This window comes from Bufo bufo, chromosome 3 (genome assembly GCF_905171765.1).
Source record: "Bufo bufo chromosome 3, aBufBuf1.1, whole genome shotgun sequence".
Classification (NCBI taxonomy): domain Eukaryota; kingdom Metazoa; phylum Chordata; class Amphibia; order Anura; family Bufonidae; genus Bufo; species Bufo bufo.
In genome coordinates, this window is record NC_053391.1 from 143,740,173 (window position 1) to 143,756,031 (window position 15,859).

Here is a 15,859-nt window from a genome sequence, read left to right on the forward strand (position 1 = left end):
CACAATGGAAAGTATAAGTATTGCCGCTCCTTAACTGTGCGTTGCGTGCCATATAGTGAAGCATATGAAAAGCATGCTTCTTCACGGTCACTTAACGTGTTCGTTTTGCGGTAACGTGACGCACTGCATGCATTGGCATTTATTCTTACAGTAGAGAAGTAATTAATTATAACTTTTTGTGAATTGGGACATTTAAACTTTTTTTTTATTCCAATTTAAATTTAGGTGGAGTCGGTTCATTTTTTCCAACTCCAGGTACCCAAAATTGCCCCCGAAGCTACAGCTCTGCCATGGCAATCATCCATGTCCCCCAGCCAGCGCCATCAGCCCCATGCCATTGCCACCATAATCATCCATATGCCCCATCCAGCGCCATCAGCCCCATGCCATTGCCACCATAATCATCCATGTCCCCCAGCCAGCACCATCAGCCCCATGCCATAGCCATCCACAGTGCCCCACCCCTGGTAGATTCAGGCCCCTGCTAATATACTTACCTTTCCTGCAGGGTGCGCGGTTGGCAGATGGAGTCCGCAGGAGACAGACCGCGTCGTCTTCCCAGCATGCACTGGGAGGGACCTGACATCGCACACAGCCAGCGCACTGACTATGTGTGCATGCAAGGCCCTGGCCGGTGCAGAGTCGGGAGGCTATGGAGCGGTGGGTGAGAAGCTTTAATTCACTACCGCTCCGTGGTCCTCTATCGCGATGTAGACAAAATCTATATCGTTGCCTGAATTTATATTGTTCATATCGTTTATATCACCCACCCCTGGAATTAAGTAATACCTAGGTCAGGTCAGCCATAGTGCTAGAGCTCTGCTAGGTGATGGGGCTAATAAAGGCTCCTGAGGAGAATTCCTTAGACATCATATTCCCTTACAGATCATATGGAAAGGGCTTTGTATATAGTATAACTATGATGCAATAGTAAACACCTTTTAAAGGGGTTTTCCGATCATCAGTATCTGATTGATTGGTGGGGGCCTGAAACCCAAGAAACCTAGTGAGCAACCGTGCCTTCACAAACAGCTGATTGTGGGGGTATTGAGTGTCAGACCCCCCACCTATCAGATACAGATCTACTCGGGATATTCCTTTTAATCTGGATCTGAACTTTCCTTTTTTGCTGCCAGAAGTTGTCAGTAAGGTGGAGATATGAACGATATGTGTCACCCATGCCGAGTGGCAAACAAGTCTGATAAAATTATGCACATGTAATAAATATGTAAGCGTCATGTTGCAAGTTCGTATTCAACAGTGATGGTGCTCAGTGTAAAAGAGAGAAACCATATCCTGAGTCTGGATACAAGAAATGTTACACTAGTGGTTAAAGTTCTCCATTTGTAACAAGTAGGCTTTAGTTTGGATAGTGGTTAAAAGGGGCATGAATGAGCCATTCACGGTAAGTTCGCCTGTAGCCAATTTATTCACTCCTATTGAAAAGGTGCTCTGTATATGCTCTGCCATGCTGTTTCACAGTGTCCACTGTCTACATGCACACAAACATTTGTGCTGCGCAATGCAATCCAGTCTATGCAGGCCGTACTGCCCGTGTTATTGAGTACAGTCGTTGCCAAAAGTTTTGAGAATTACACAAATATTAGTTTTCACAAAGTTTGCTGCTAAACTGCTTTTAGATCTTTTAGTTGTTTCTGTGATGTAGTGAAATATAATTACATGCACTTCATACGTTTCAAAGGCTTTTATCGACAATTACATGACATTTATGCAACGAGTCAGTATTTGCAGTGTTGGCCCTTCTTTTTCAGGACCTCTGCAATTCCACTGGGCATGCTCTCAATCAACTTCTGGGCCAATTCCTGACTGATAGCAACCCATTCTTTCATAATCACTTCTTGGAGTTTGTCAGAATTAGTGGGTTTTTGTTTGTCCACCCGCCTCTTGAGGATTGACCACAAGTTCGCAATGGGATTAAGATCTGGGGAGTTTCCAGGCCATGGACCCAAAATGTCAACGTTTTGGTCCCCGAGCCACTTAGTTATCACTTTTGCCTTATGGCACGGTGCTCCATCGTGCTGGAAAATGCATTGTTCTTCACCAAACTGTTGTTGGATTGTTGGAAGAAGTTGCTGTTGGAGGGTGTTTTGGTACCATTCTTTATTCATGGCTGTGTTTTTGGGCAAAATTGTGAGTGAGCGCACTCCCTTGGATGAGAAGCAACCCCACACATGAATGGTCTCAGGATGCTTTACTGTTGGCATGACACAGGACTGATGGTAGCGCTCACCTTTTCTTCTCTGGACAAGCCTTTTTCCAGATGCCCCAAACAATCATAAAGAGGCTTCATCGGAGAATATGACTTTGCCCCAGTCCTCAGCAGTCCATTCACCATACTTTCTGCAGAAGATCAATCTGTCCCTGATGTTTGTTTTTTTTTTTTTTGAGAGAAGTGGCTTCTTTGCTGCCCTTCTTGACAGTAGGCCATCTTCCAAAAGTCTTCGCCTCACTGTGCGTGCAGATGCGCTCACACCTGCCCGCTGCCATTCCTGAGCAAGCTCTGCACTGGTGGCACTCCGATCCCGCAGCTGAATCCTCTTTAGGAGACTATCCTGGCACTTGCTGGACTTTCTTTGGCGCCCTGAAGCCTTCTTAACAAGAATTGAACCTCTTTTCTTGATGATCCTATAAATTGTTGATTGAGGTGCAATCTTAGTAACCACAATATCCTTGCCTGTGAAGCCATTTGTATGCAACGCAATGATGGCTGCACGTGTTTCTTTGCAGGTCACCATGGTTAACAATGGAAGAACAATGATTTCAAGCATCACCCTCCTTTTTAACATGTCAAGTCTGCCATTTTAACCCAATCAGCCTGACATAATGATCTCTAGCCTTGTGCTCGTCAACATTCTCACCTGAGTAAGGCTACTTTCACACTAGCGTTCGGAGCGGATCCGTCTGATGTTTCATCAGACGGATCCGCTCCGATAATGCAGACGTTTGCATCCGTTCAGAACGGATCCGTCTGCATTATTACTTAGAAAATTTTCTAAGTCTGAAAGTAGCCTGAGCGGATCCGTTCAGACTTTACATTGAAAGTCAATGGGGAACGGATCCGCTTGAAGATTGAGCCATATAGTGTCATCTTCAAGCGGATCCGTCCCCATTGACTTACATTGTAAGTGTGGACGGATCCGCTCGCCTCCGCACGGCCAGGCGGACACCCGAACCAGCGTTCAGGTGTCCGCTCACTGAGCGGAGGCTGAACGCTGGCAGGCGGATGCATTCTCAGTGGATCCGCCTCCACTGAGAATGCATTGGGGCCAGACGGATGCGTTCGGGGCCGCTCGTGAGCCCCTTCAAACGGTGCGCACGAGCGGACACCCGAACGCTAGTGTGAAAGTAGCCTTAACAAGACTATTACTGAAATTATCTCAGTAGGTCCTTTGACAGCAATGAAATGCGGTGGAAAGGTTTTTTTGGGATTAAGTAAATTTTCATGGCAAAGAATTCATCTGATCACTCTTCATAACATTCTGGAGTATATGCAAATTGCTATTATAAAAACTTAAGGAGCAACTTTTCCCAACTTCCAATATTTATGTAATTCTCAAAACTTTTGGCCACGACTGTACACTGAATCTGACTTTTAGGTCAAATAATGCCTGAATGGGGGGGGTTCTGAGGTTTAGAAATATTCAATTAAGAACATGTGGAGTTTTCCATAAAGCAGACTCTGCTTTAACCACCTCAGCCCCCAGTGCTTAAACACCCTGAAAGACCAGGCCACTTTTTACACTTCTGACCTACACTACTTTCACCGTTTATTGCTCGGTCATGCAACTTACCACCCAAATGAATTTTACCTCCTTTTCTTCTCACTAATAGAGCTTTCATTTGGTGGTATTTCATTGCTGCTGACATTTTTACTTTTTTTGTTATTAATCGAAATTTAACGATTTTTTTTGCAAAATAATGACATTTTTCACTTTCAGTTGTCAAATTTTGCAGAAAAAACGAGATCCATATATAAATTTTGCTCTAAATTTATTGTTCTACATGTCTTTGATAAAAAAAAATGTTTGGGTAAAAAAAAAATGGTTTGGGTAAAAGTTATAGCGTTTACAAACTATGGTACAAAAATGTGAATTTCCGCTTTTTGAAGCAGCTCTGACTTTCTGAGCACCTGTCATGTTTCCTGAGGTTCTACAATGGCCAGACAGTACAAACACCCCACAAATGACCCCATTTCGGAAAGTACACACCCTAAGGTATTCGCTGATGGGCATAGTGAGTTCATAGAACTTTTTATTTTTTGTCACAAGTTAGCGGAAAATGATGATTGTAAGAAAAGAAAAAAAAAAAAGAAAAAATCATCATTTTCCGCTAACTTGTGACAAAAAATAAAAAGTTCTATGAACTCACTATGCCCATCAGCGAATACCTTGGGGTCTCTTCTTTCCAAAATGGGGTCACTTGTGGGGTAGTTATACTGCCCTGGCATTTTCCAGGGGCCCTAATGTGTGGTAAGTAGGTAAATGACCTGTGAAATCCTAAAGGTGCTCTTTGGAATGTGGGCCCCTTTGCCCACCTAGGCTGTAAAAAAGTGTCACACATCTGGTATCTCCGTACTCAGGAGAAGGTGGGGAATGTGTTTTGTGGTGTCATTTTACATATACCCATGCTGGGTGAGAGAAATATCTTGGCAAAAGACAACTTTTCCCATTTTTTTATACAAAGTTGGCATTTGACCAAGATATTTATCTCACCCAGCATGGGTATATGTAAAAAGACACCCCAAAACACATTCCTCAACTTCTCCTGAATACAGAGATACCAGATGTGTGACACTTTTTTGCAGCCTAGGTGGGCAAAGGGGCCCAAATTCCTTTTAGGAGGGCATTTTTAGACATTTGGATACCAGACTTCTTCTCATGCTTTGGGGCCCCTAAAATGCCAGGGCAGTATAAATACCCCACATGTGACCCCATTTTGGAAAGAAGACACCCCAAGGTATTCAATGAGGGGCATGGTGAGTTCATTGAAAAAAAAATTTTTTGGCACAAGTTAGCGGAAATTGATTTTTTTGATTTTGTTCTCACAAAGTCTCCCTTTCCGCTAACTTGGGACAAAAATTTCAATCTTTCATGGACTCAATATGCCCCTCAGCGAATACCTTGGGGTGTCTTCTTTCCAAAATGGTGTTATTTGTGGGGTGTTTGTACTGCCCTGGCATTTGAGGGTCTCCGCAATCATTACATGTATGCCCAGCATTAGGAGTTTCTGCTATTCTCCTTATATTGAGCATACGGGTAATGAGATTTTTTTTTTCCGTTCAGCCTCTGGGCTGAAAGAAAAAAATGAACGGCACAGATTTCTTCATTCGCATCGATCAATGTGGATGAAAAAATCTCTGCCAAAAAAAGAAAAAGGAGGGGAAAGGCGTCTGCCAGGACATAGGAGCTCCGCCCAACATCCATACCCACTTCAGCTCGTATGCCCTGGCAAACCAGATTTCTCCATTCACATCAATCGATGTGGATGAATAAATCATTGCCGGGATTTTTTTTTTTTATATATATACAAAGTGTTTGCCAAAGTATATGAACACCGCCACCTCCTCAGCTCATATGCCTCGGCAAACGTATCTTTTACTGCAGAGGAGAAATCTCGTCTTGCAGCGCCGCATACACCGACTTGCGTGTAATCTGACAGCAGCGCAATGCTTCTGTCCGAATGCACATCAGTGCTGCAGCTGGTCGATCGGTTGGTCCACCTGGAAGGTAAAAAAAACAAAACAAAAAAGAAAAAACCAGGCCGCAAAGCAATAACTTTATTAACTTTAGAACAGAACATATTAACTTTTTTAAACTTTTTTAGCTTTTTTACTTACCGGTAATTTTTTTTTTGTTTATTTTTTTTTACTTTTATAGAACAAACCTCTCCTTCCCCATGGGACAATGTGCAAAGCGCAAATCGCCCAAAGATGTGGCGAAGTACGTTATGCACTTTATCCGAGGTGAAAGGAGAGGTTTGCAGCAGCTGTGAGAGAAAGGGCCCTAATAGCCCTGTGTGCCTGTCCTGGTGAGATGTGATCCCTATGCTAGGTGTACCTGTGTGTGGTACTTCCGGAAACACTCACCATAGCATAGGGCAGGGTTGTCCGGACAGTCAGGACAGAAATAGCGGGTGTCACGCCTTATTCCACTCCTGCTACAGACACGACATTTTTTTCGGGGTGGCGGTTGGGTTGAGGTACCAGCAACGACACTGGGGAAATGTCGCTCGTGTAGACGGCTAACTACACTGGTGGATGGGGCCACGGAACCTCCCGGATAAATGAGGTTCTCGATGATCTCTTCCTGGAATTTGAGGAAGGATCCTGTTCTCCCAGCCTTACTGTAGAGCAGGGGTCTCCAAACTTTTCAACAGGAGGGCCACATTGAAGATTTTACAAGTATTCGGGGGCCGGAAAAAAAAAATCAGTTATGTATTAAATTAAATGTATATATTTTACATGGATCGTTTTTGTAATCAGCATGATATGACTGAGAACAAAAGAGAAAAAACTTTAGCAAAACAACGCAAAGATACCCGTGTCCCTATCAGCGGTGTCCCCATCAGCACAGCAATGTCCCCATTCAGCACAGCAATGTCCCCATTCAGCACAGCAATGTCCCCATTCAGCACAGCAATGTCCCCATTCAGCACAGCAATGTCCCCATTCAGCACAGCAATGTCCCCATTCAGCACAGCAATGTCCCCATTCAGCACAGCAATGTCCCCATTCAGCACAGCAATGTCCCCATTCAGCACAGCAATGTCCCCATTCAGCACAGCAATGTCCCCATTCAGCACAGCAATGTCCCCATCAGCCGTGTCACCCTTAAGCACAGCAATGTCCCCATCAACGATGTCCCCATCAGAACAGCAATGTCCCCATCAGCGGAGTCCCCATTAGCAGCTGATAGGGGCCACCACTGATGGGGACACTGCTGTTGGGGACGCGGCTGATGGGGACACCATTGATGGGGACACCCGTGTCCCTATCAGCGGTGTCCCCATCAGAACAGCAATGGCCAAATCAGAACAGCAATGTCCCCATCAGAAAAGCAATATATTACCATAAAAAAAAAAATATTCCCATCAAAAAAACAATATTCCCATCATGGGGACACCCACTGATGGGGACGCTGCTGTTGGGGACATTGCTGTGCTGATGGGGACACCACTGATGGGGACGCTGCTGTTGGGGACATTGCTGTGCTGATGGGGACACCACTGATGGGGACACCATTGATGGGGACACCCGTGTCCCTATCAGCGTTGTCCCCATCAGCACAGCAATGTCCCCATCAGCGGTGTCCCCATCAGCACAGCAATGTCCCCATCAGAACAGCAATGTCAGCAAACTCAGAATACATTTTATTTTGCCCCCTCTCACTCAGAATACATTTTATTTTGCCCCCTCTCACTCAGAATACATTTTATTTTGCCCCCTCTCACTCAGAATACATTTTATTTTGCCCCCTCTCACTCAGAATACATTTTATTTTGCCCCCTCTCACTCACAATACATTTTATTTTGCCCCCTCTCACTCAGAATATATTTTTATTTTGCCCCCTCTCACTCAGAATATATACAATGTGAGAGGGGGCAAAATAAGATATATACAATTTTGCTCCACAGGTGGGGAAAGTGGAATATCGATAAAGAGGGGAAAATGGAATATATACAGAGGGGGCAAAATGGATATAAATAGAGGGGCCCTGTATATATCCATTTTGCCCCCTCTGTATATATTCCATAATCATTTATCCCCTGTGTGTATATATTGCATTTTTGCCCCCTCTGTTATCTGTTTAATTTTTTTTCCATTTTTTTTGCCTTTTTTTCTTATTGAAATATATTTTTGTTCCCCATTGGTCCCCTGTGGAGGATTTCTTGCCTGACATTTAGTTCCATGCCAGGTGCCCCCCTGTGAGTTATAGCCAGGCAGTGGTGGTGTGCACATTTAAAAAAAAAAATACTTACCTCGTCAGACTGCTCCGCTCCCGCCTTCTTGCTCTTGCTTGCAGCCCACAATCCTGTCTTCCAGCGTGCGTTGTGTGATCCCGCGAGACCTGGCTGGCGCGATATCACAGCGCCACCAGGCCTGAATGGGTGGAGGCGGAGCCCGAATGGATGGAGGCAGGGCTGGGGTTGGTGGGGCGGCGCAACTACTCACAGAGGCCGGGGGCCCAAGCGACCAGCCATTTACATAAAAATGTTAAAATTACTTGCGACGGAGCTGCGGGCCCCCCCCACCGCCGGGCCCGGTCGCGGTCGCATCCTCTGCGACCGCGATCGTTACGCCCCTGGGCGGTTGTGCGGATTTGGTTCCTGCAACCTGCCAGCTGCGGGCGGGCCGGATCGAACGCACAATCGGGCCGGATGTGGCCCGCGGGCCGGGGTTTGGAGACCCCTGCTGTAGAGAACAAAACTATTATAGGCAGCCAATTGAATTAAATATACAGACACCTTCTTATACCAGCGTCTGGTTCTGCGGGAAACTAAATAGGGAGCCAACATCTGGTCATTGAAGTCCACCCCTCCCATGAGCGCATTATAGTCGTGGACTGAGAGGGGCTTTTCAATGACACGGGTTGCCCTTTCAATTTGGATTGTCGTGTCTGCGTGAATGGAGGAGAGCATGTAAACGTCACGCTTGTCTCTCCATTTCACCGCGAGCAGTTCTTCGTTACACAAGGCAGCCCTCTCCCCCCTTGCAAGAAGGGTGGTTACAAGCCGTTGGGGGAAGCCCACGTGACTAGTTCGCGCGGTGCCACAGGCGCAAATCCGTTCTAGAAACAAATGCCTAAAGAGGGCCACACTTGTGTAAAAATTGTCCACATAAAGATGGTACCCCTTGCCGAATAAGGGTGACACCAAGTCCCAGACTGTCTTCCCACTGCTCCCCAGGTAGTCAGGGCAACCGACCGGCTCCAGGGTCTGATCTTTTCCCTCATAGATCCGAAATTTGTGGGTATAGCCTGTGGCCCTTTCACAGAGCTTATACAATTTGACCCCATACCGGGCACGCTTGCTTGGGATGTATTGTTTGAAGCCAAGGCGCCCGGTAAAATGTATTAGGGACTCGTCTACGCAGATGTTTTGCTCGGGGGTATACAAATCTGCAAATTTCTGGTTGAAATGGTCTATGAGGGGCCGAATTTTGTGGAGCCGGTCAAAAGCTGGGTGGCCTCTGGGACGGGAGGTGGTGTTGTCGCTAAAGTGCAGGAAACGCAGGATGGTCTCAAATCGTGTCCTGGACATAGCAGCAGAGAACATGGGCATGTGATGAATCGGGTTCGTGGACCAATATGACCGCAATTCATGCTTTTTAGTTAGACCCATGTTGAGGAGAAGGCCCAGAAAAATTTTAAGTTCGGAAACTTGGACTGGTTTCCACCGGAAAGACTGGGCATAAGAGCTTCCCGGGTTGGCGGATATAAATTGTGTGGCATACCGGTTTGTCTCTGCCACGACTAAGTCCAAGAGCTCTGCAGTCAAGAACAGCTCAAAAAATCCCAGGGCCGAACCGATTTGAGCCGTCTCAACCCGAACTCCAGACTGGGCGGTGAAAGGGGGAACTACAGGTGCGGCTGAAGTTGGTGACTGCCAATCAGGGTTTGCCAGCACCTCAGGGATTCTAGGGGCTCTACGGGCCTGTCTGCGCGGTGGCTGCGACGGGGTAACTAGTGCACGTGCCACCGTACCAGCTTCAACTGCCCTTCTGGTGCTCGCCACGTCACCATGTTGTACGGCAGTGCTGGTACTAGGTCCAGGGAGGGCTGCGCTGCTGGTGTATGCCTCACCACGTGATCCGGCAGCGACAGCCCCACTCTGCTGCTCTTGAAGCGGATCCTGCATAACCTGTGGTCTAGCGACACGGGGCCGGGTACGCCTGGTGCTGCCAGGGACCTCCACCTCCTCGTCCGAACTTTGGGTCAGAGAGCCACTGCTTTCCACAGGTTCATATTCTGACCCGCTAGATTCGTCAGATGAGGGTTCCCACTCCTCATCCGACTGGGGCAGAATCCTGTAGGCCTCTTCAGAAGAATACCCCCTGTTTGACATTTTGGACTACTAAATTTAGGGGTATTCCCTGAGACTACCCAAGAAAAAAAGCAAACCTGTCTTACAAAGGGGAGGCTAGCGAAGTACCGGAGGCCGCTGCGGTTGATAAAAAATATCAGAACTGATTTTTTTATCGCCGCAGTGCGTGTAAAGTGAATGTGCAGTGATCAAAAAACAAATTTTTTTTTGTCACTGCGGTGGGGCGGGCGTGGGTGAATGCACGTGTGGGCGACCGATCAGGCCTGATCGGGCAAACACTGCGTTTTGAGTGGAGGGCGAACTAAGGTGACACTAATACTATTATAGATCTGACCGTGATCAGTTTTGATCACTTACAGATACTATAAAAGTACAAATGCTGATTAGCGATACGCTAAACAGCGAATAAAAGTGACTGCGGTGCGGTGGGCTGGGCGCTAACTGACGCTAACTACCTAACCAAGGAGCCTAAACTATCCCTAAAACCTAACAGCCAATACTAGTGAAAAAAAAAAGTGACAGTTTACACTGATCACTTTTTGTCTTTCACTAAGTGATTGACAGGGGGCGATCAAGGGGTTAATTAGGGTGATGGAAGGTGATCAGGGGCTAAGGTGTAGTGTTGGTGGGTACTCACAGTGATCTCTGCTTCTCTGCTGGATCCAACCGACGAAAAGGACCAGCAGAGAAGCCGAGAAGCCATATAACAGATCATATTTACTAATATGATCTGTTATCTGGCTTCTGATTTGATTTTTTGAAAATCGCCAGCCTGCCAGCCAATGATCGTGGCTGGCAGGCTGGTGACGAAATACTTCTTTAACTTTTGCCGGCCCGCGATGCGCATGCGCGGGCCGGCAATGCACGAAATCTCGCGTCTCGCGAGAGGACGCACCGGCGCGTCCACCCAGAACAACAGGACCGCCGCAAAGACGCAATCCTGCGTACGGCGGTCCTGAGGAGGTTAAAGGGACACTGACGCTACAGCCTAGGAGAAGGAGACGCCCAGAGAACAAGGGCAGACTCCGCCTACTATAACCGAGTCCCCGAACATACCGGAGGACATAACGGGAGAATGGAGCGGCGCCCAGGGATAATAGTAAGTGCAGTGAGATCCCTGGGCGCCGCTGTATAGGTCATGATACTTAGTTCACAATGGCAGGATCGGTGAAAGTTCCTCTTTAATTAAACTATACCATTATCACCCCTCGCTGCCTTTCTGTTACTTATAAAAAAGTGTTTTTATCAATATGCAAATTACCTTACTTTGTGCCCAAGGGGCTGTCCCTCATTCAGTTCTGTGCCCAGCCGCGCCCCAACTGCCACCCAGCTCATTAGTATTCACTGCACTGGGCGGTTTTTTTTTTCTCCCGACGCAGTGAAATCCCGCGCATGCCCAGTACTATCTTCTACTGGAGCTGGAAGGTGCCGGGGACCTTATCCGGCGCAGGCACGGAGCGACAAGATGAGGCTGATGCCAGGAAGATAGTACTGGGCATGCGTGAGGGGTGATAATGGTATAGTTTAAGCATATTAAGACCAATAGAAGAATATGTCACTTTATATGCTCTAACGGCCTGTCAGTGTCCCTTTAAGCCTATTTATCACAAGTGTATTCAATCTGTGAAACACACTCTAACAATTGTATTTCCTGGACTGAACACGGCTCCTCTGACGTGAAATTTTATTGTGTAAAAAAAACAACGATTTTATACATATGCAAATTAACCTGAGATGAGTCAGAGCTTGAAAATATGACTCTTCTCTGGTCACACAAGTAAGATATGACTTATGTTAATTTGCATATGTATCAAATAGTTTTTTTACACAATAAAAGCACACAGAGCTATGGGGACTGGGTATTGCGGATGTGCTAGCGGCGATCTAGCAACCCATGTCCTCAGCTCTATACACAAAATCCCGATGATAGGTTCCCTTTAAAGGTGTTTTCCAGGCTCCTGATAATGATAGTGGAGCTCATTCTGCACCCCTGCCACCAGCACTGGAACTGGCACTGTGAATAGAACAGGAAGTACAGCTCCGTTCCAAGTCTAGTGGCCGTAGTGAGTTACTGCAGCTAAGCTCTGATACTCTTCCGTGGAAGGTGAGCTGCCGTAACCTACAACGGCCACTACACTTATAAAGGATCAGAAAGCAGCCAGCTTCTTTCAAAGTGCTATTACCAGAAGCTCAGGGTTGCCAACCAAATATATATATATTTTTTTTTTCTGGACAACTTATCACAAAAATTATGGACAAATTGGAACACCACAATGAATGGTAAAGATTACAAGTAATGTCTATAACTCAATACACTAAACTCTCTACTGTAGATCTATGTTGCTAATTTCATAAGGTTATTTTCTGTATGAAGGGGACTGAACAAAAAAAAATCATGCCATATTCCAGTGATGGTGAATCTTTTACAGACTGAGTGCCCAAACTGCAACCCAAAACCCGTATATTAATCGCAAAGTGCCAACACAGCGATTTAACCTGAATACCAATATAGTATATCTTCCATGTACTTTATCATTTAGCTGTAATAGCCTGCCTACATTCAGTGCGCTGCCTGCGCTGTTCATAGTGCGCCCTGTGCTGATGAATGGCAGGAAAAGTCTAAGGCATATTAGTACACCATAGACTTTTTCCAGGGTGCGGGTGCCCACAGAGAGGGCTCTGAGTGCTGCCTTTGGCACCAATACCATAGATTCGCCACAACTGCCATATTCCATTGTACATACGGGCCTGATTTATCATAGACTGGTGGTGTACACTGGTCTGTGATAACTCTGCATGCTGTGCCTAATTTGAGGCAGTGTACTCCTCATCATAAATTAGGTGCGGCTTTCAGTATTGCATGGTGCCAGAAAATTGGTATAAAAGATAGGTGTGATGGGGCTGTTTCAATGCCCCTTTTTTGAAAAAGTGGCGGAAGAGCACCACTTGTCCAAAAATGTTTGTGGTAGTGGTGTTTAAAAATTGTTTGCAACTTTTTCAGTCCTTTTAAACTGGTAAATAATTGTGATAAGTTAGGCCCATGGAGTTTTCTGAATCCTGTTTGGTTCCATACCAAAGTGCATAAGCCCTGAGCTACTTTAGGAGGGAATTCCTGTGTTCAGACAAGAAATGTGAAAGGCTGCAGGGTCCTTACACAGAGCAGCACTACAACACTCCCATGTCCTAAACATGTAGAATTATCATTATATTTTTTTTTTTTTACACTGTTGTCTGTGCTTCTCATCTTCAGCAGCAGCCCATGTGGGTTGTAGCATGCTACCTTGCTGTTCCTGGCTGTTGAAGAGCAAGTCTCTCCCCACTCATAATATGCTGCCCACCCCCCCCCCCCCCCCCCCCCCCTTCTCCCATAGGTGAGCTGCTCACATTAGTTTCCAGTCCCCTAGTTTACAGCCCCTTGTAACTTAGTGTTAGAACTGAGCATGCTTGACCACAAGCTGAAGCTAAACAACAGGTCGTAGTCTAGAGCAGGGCTCAGCAACTTTTGGCGCTCCAGCTGTTGCGAAACTACAATTTCCAGCATGCTACATTTGAAGAGCAGAGCAAGTATGCATGTTGGGAGTTGTAGTTTCACAACAGCTAGAGTGGCAGAGGTTGTTGACCCCCTGCCCTAGAGAGTGAGCTATGAAAACAATATTGTGGGTTGGTGATCAAGTGGAGAAAAAGTAGAGATGAGCGAAGTTGCTTTGCTCAAAACTTTGGCTTAATGCTACACGGAGATGAGTCTCTGTACGGCCTCCGATGAAGCGAAGTCAGTTATTCCTTTAAGTTTATGCACTTTAAAACTTTGATCTGAACTCTGCTTTGGTTCCGAGGTATCAGTTGGAACCAAAGCAGAGTTTGGATCCAAGTTTTAAAGTGGTTTTCCACTTTAAAAATCAAATACCAAAGTTATTCAACAAAGTCTCGCGAGATTTTAGGAATAACTGACTTCATCTCTTCGGAGACCGTGCATTTCAATGCTTTACGGAGATGGATCTCAGTACAGCATTAATCCGAAGTTTTCAGTGAAGTGACTTCAGATCTCGGATCCGAAGTTTGCTTCGCTCATAGCTACTGAAAAGATTTAATTTCTACATACTGAGGATTTTTGCTGTGTATTGCATACTTTTAATAGAAATGTATTCTAGAAGAATCCACCTTTAACTTTTGTCACCAGATATCCCAATGAAGTGCTGCTTTCATTGGGAATTTCTGATCATGTTCAAGAATTTGGACAAAATTGAAGATACATTTATAAATCTAATAATTGGTTCACTAATAGAATAATAGGATGATGGGTCCATATTTACTTTGAGGTTTGCACAATATCCAGGTCTGTGTGGTGTGAGGTTTAGTATGAATGATGTGATGAGTAAACGGTTCAGTTCCAGATCCTGCTAGCTCACTGGTGATTTCATTAGCTAAGCAAGTAATTTGTTGGATGTCGCCCTAAAATGGCATTTTGAAAAGGTTGACTGACAAAATTCCTGGAAACTCTCCTGCATAATGGAAACGGGACGGATCAGTTTTGCAGCCCATAGACTTTTATCATGACGGAATGAATAACGGAATGCCTCTAAAGGCATTCTGTCATAGAATTGCGTTATGGTCCGTGGTAACGGAATCCATAACTTAATTCACCTTTTACCAACAAACGAAGTGTGAGCGAATTTCAAAATATGAAATTCGCTCATCTCTAATGGGAATAAACTCTGTCTACAGCAGGCTGCCAAATCAGTGCTGCAAATTGTTGTAAAAAGCAGATTACATGTAAGATTTTGTGATCTGACAGGTCAGTATCCAATGCCATTCCAAATATACAATGAGCCTTAAGGCTGTATTACACAGCCTGATGTGGCCTCTCTAGGTCACCATAGGGTAGTCACTAGAAATAAGCAAACGTGTTTTTTTTGCTAGTTCGGGTTTTATTACAATTCTGTTACCATGGGCCATAACTGTAACCAGACGGATCCGTTATGCGGCCCGTGGACTTCTATTATGACTGAATGCAAAACGGAATGTTTCTTAAAGGCATTCTGTTATGGCCCGTGATAATGGAATCCATAACAGAATTGTAATAATACCCGAACTTGAAGTTGTAAAACACAAGTTTGCTCATCCCCAGTAGAAACCTATAACCTGCCTCTCATGTCCAGATCTGTCGTAAGGATCTCACAAGGTTTTGGCAATATTCCTTTTACTCTATAGTCCTGATAAAAAAAAAAAATATTATATTATACCTATGGGTTCTTTTTGTGTATATGTACTCTCTCTAATAAACTATGTCTATCGTGATCTTGCTCTGACAAGGGTAGGGTAAGTCTGTCCTGGGAAAGGGCTGATTTAAATGGACTTGCTGTGAATATCCTCTCCTCAAGAATCTTCCTAGTAGCTCTCTTGCTTGTTGGTAAGTCATTAAAATAAGGGCAATTTTTGTGAATAGCTCTTTTTTTTGACTTGCTGGATGATGACTCTCCCACGGGAAGGGACTGTTAGTGCCTCTGAGTTTGCAATGAATCTTGGTACTCAAAGACCCACAGCTCTCTTTTTGGAATATCAACCTTAGGGAATGCAATCTGATTTTGATTTATTTCATATGTAAAATGTATCCTAATTTTGTTGTTATTGAGCAGCATGATAATAGTAGAGAAGTCCGTTTCTGACCCGTTCCAAAAATGAAGATGTCATCGATATAGCTCCTCCAGAAACGTATCTGGGAGGGTCCATATACTATCTTCTGTAAAGACGACAGTATCCTCCCAACATCCCAGAAAGACATTCACATACGTGGGGGCA